Genomic DNA, 3650 nt, shown 5'->3' on the forward strand with positions numbered 1-3650 from the left:
ATCCCCATACCAAATACTTCCTCTGACATCACACAGGGATTCTTCAACTCTTACCTAGCACTACCATGTGATTCTCTAAAACATAGACAATGACTAGTGTTGAAATTGGATAAGGTAAAAACAGAAAACAGACGTCAACAGGAAGAGTAGACATTTTTAGTGAAGAGTATCACTCTTTCTCCAAGGAGTCAACTGGTCTCATAAAATGGTGACAGCTAAAGCAGAGTGGTCCACACTCGAGATTACGCAACAGTAATCTGTTCCAGCCTCATCCCTGGTTTATACAGGGGGTCTCCTTATATGGAAGGCAGAATGATGGCTGACTACAGTGCCATGGAAACCATCTCCTATAGCGCATCCCCCTTTACTTCTTTTTGGTGAAAGTGGGTGGGGCAGGAGATAACTTTGCGACCAAGACGACGTCAAGAGCTTCCTTGGAGAAAGGCTAACTGGAAGCATCTCTTTTTCCCAAAGGAGAGGCGTATTCAAATGAATATGGAGCCAAATGACTTAGAAGGAAAGAGAGCGACTTGGCAAGTGTAATTTGCCAGCTGGTTGAGTCAGACGACACATTGAGAAAGATCTTTTTTGGAAGCACGTCCTCCCTTCAACCCTTTTCCTAAAATCATGCACGGTCTACCTTGTCCCATTTATCCGGACCCTCTCCTACGGCCACACCTGGATAAGAATCCTTCATTCTAGGCTGCACTGCTGCTCCATCAGCAATATCTACAGTTGCAATGCCAATGTCAGAACTATGGACACAAAAGCCACTCAAAAACATATGCTACTATTTTTTAAGAGTCAAAGTAAAGATGGTTAAGGATCTGGCAAGGACATTTGGCCCCCTGAGCCTTCGAACCTCACAGCCAAGACTTTTCTTTAGTTTTCACTGATGTTAGCAGGAGAGATAAAAGGAGGAAAAAATGTGCTGACATTCTAAACCCACCGATGCTTAGTTTATAAAACATACATATGACACATCTCCTAATACGGATCCTGGCTCTATTATTTCTCTTGAACAATGGTTTTTTCCCCCCTGACTAAATATTCCAATTCCATAGAGCATATATTCCCGTAAAGCAGAGTACAGGAAGCCTCAGCAGTATGCCACCATCCAGCGGGATATAAATATAAAGCGGCTGTATCAGCAAGGAATGCTCAGGGAATGTGTTTGCAGCCTGTTTCACGGTGCCACTCGAGAGGGGATATTGGAAATGAGTGACTTTCTTCCATTTGGCAGGCTTTCCTTATCTTAGCACCTACTCCTTTAGATGGTATGTTTTTGAAGGCTGCACAGTATGACTCTGGGTACCGTGTGTACATACATATGTAGGAATAACGTTTATGTTTCTCAGAATAGGCACTTTTTGAAGGCAGTAAATCTAAAAGTAAAGTTAATAGAGCCTATATTTAGTGCTCATCTTCTCACTTTGCTGATGTGTATGCTGAACAGAAGATCACAGATTTGAGTCAGTCTCGCAAAGAGGCCGGAGTCGGCAAATGGCTATATTCAGAGCTCGGGAAGTCTTGCCAACTCAACTGAAGCTGTTAAAAAGGCAGACTTGGAGAAGGTGCAATCGTTTTTCTCAAAGGTGACGGCACAGAAGGAGAAAAGCCTGTGACAAAGGCATGAAATAAAAGCTCGCGTATGCAGCTCAGAGAAAATTACTATCCTCAGGCTCCGTATCTCTGTGTCACGTCTACTTCATGGCACAGATCTGCTACTCAGAAAAGTTCCTTCCCTTTCCTTTTTTGGGGGGTGTCTGATAATTGCATGTATTCCCAGCAGAGAAAGAGCCCCCAATCTGTTTAATGAGAGACGTGAAGTTTAAAAGACAAATCAAAACAAGCAACAAAGTAATTCACTGCACAGATAACCTGATAAAAGTTAACACTACATCCAGCTGTGAAAACTCCTTATCTAAGTTTAAATTTTCACCGAAGGCACATTAAATCACAAGATTCTTTTATTCGTGCTAAAGGATCAGACAGTCAAGTGTCGTCTTTAATTTTGTTTGCTCTTTGATACGTTTCCTGAGAAAGAGTGAAGGCATAATTCAGATTTTTAGGGGGGGAGATATTCTGACTTTATTTAATAAGGAAATAATAATTCTTGCCTAATTTGCTTTTCAGCATTCCCAAGAGAATAAATGGGGAGTTAAAGGGAGAAAGTCATTTAAACATGATTTTGCAATTACTTCACTATGCATTTTGGTGACAGGATTTAGTTTGTAGGGTCTTAAATCTCCTTCATCAAGGCTACATCTTAGTTCTGGAATTTTAGTGGAGTCAGAAGGCTGCATGGTGTATACTAGTTTCAAGTTGCTACTTAGTGAGAGAGGTCTAAGGCACTTTAGCTCTTTCTGGAAATTTCTCCCTGATACATTGATGTACTTGGCATTCATCTAAAAACTAAGCAGAAGATATATAGGGTTGGTAAAATGCAAGCACTGCCCAAATATCAGCTTGCCTTTGACTATTTGAAATTAAAATCAGGCCATTTCTATTGTTGGCATTTAACGGATAAAAATCCCGTTTCCTGGGAAGTCTGTATTTGAAGGAATGAACAAGTTGGCAGGCACATCACAACCTGGCTATGCTATTCTGCTACTCCTGGCTTATAGTTCCTAAGTGATCATCAGCTGTCACCCACAGAGAAAAAGAGATGAGAAGGTACTGGATTCCCCCCACTCTTTATATTTAAGTCTCTCAAGAAAGAAAAGAAAGGAGATGTGTACCTAAGAAAAACCAGCTCTCATCTTCTTGCACGTTTTAAACCAGTTTGGAAATGGAGTTAAGTAATTTGACGAGGAAAGACATTCAGACTTAATATTTACTCCATGATCATACAGGAAATGGAGTCAGGAGAGCAAATGTTAGTCTCACAGCTGGGCATGAAGCAAGCGGCACCTTCCGACGTGGCAACACGATGCATCAATAGTAATGGCCCAGGAATAGTCTTAACCCTTTTTTCCACAGATAGAAATGTAAAGAGAGAAATACTTTCCCTTCCACCCCTACCTCAAATTGTTTTCCATATTTTAAGAGAGAAACAGATTCATATGAAGTCCAAAGAGCTTTGTCTTTTCCTTTTTGGCAGTCATAAAAATGGGTCAGGTCTAGGAATTATTAATTTCCTGGTCTCAAAAACCCAAGTTTTAAATAAGATTTCCGAAGGATCAGCTTTCCTGGAAGATGTTTGTGTGTGCATATGTGTGAGCATGTGTGTATGCATGTGAACAGGTGTGTGCTTGATGACAATGCAATTGTGTTTTCCCTACACGCGGGTGGACTGCATCATTTAGAATGGAGGAAGGAAAAGTCTTAATGTTTTTCTCAATAATTTTCTTTACATTGTATAAAGGGAAATCATGGTTTGTGGCTCCCTCTATTTTTTAAAGGGCTGCTTTTTCATCTTCACTGCCTCACTGTCCTTTTATTCCCCCTAATGACATGTCCCAGCCTCTACTCATGTGAGTCTCTACTCAGGCATATTCACCTAGGTAATTCTGGAGTTTGCAAAATGCTTCTATTAATCTTCTCCAGGGTGAGGCTACTTCATCTATGCTACAACAATCGGTCTCCACTCCTCCAGCCATAACATTTATCAAAGCTCACAGGAAGGTGAGGCACCTTTCCAAGTCTCT

The sequence above is a fragment of the Suricata suricatta genome, chromosome 5 (assembly GCF_006229205.1).
Source record: "Suricata suricatta isolate VVHF042 chromosome 5, meerkat_22Aug2017_6uvM2_HiC, whole genome shotgun sequence".
Lineage (NCBI taxonomy): Eukaryota > Metazoa > Chordata > Mammalia > Carnivora > Herpestidae > Suricata > Suricata suricatta.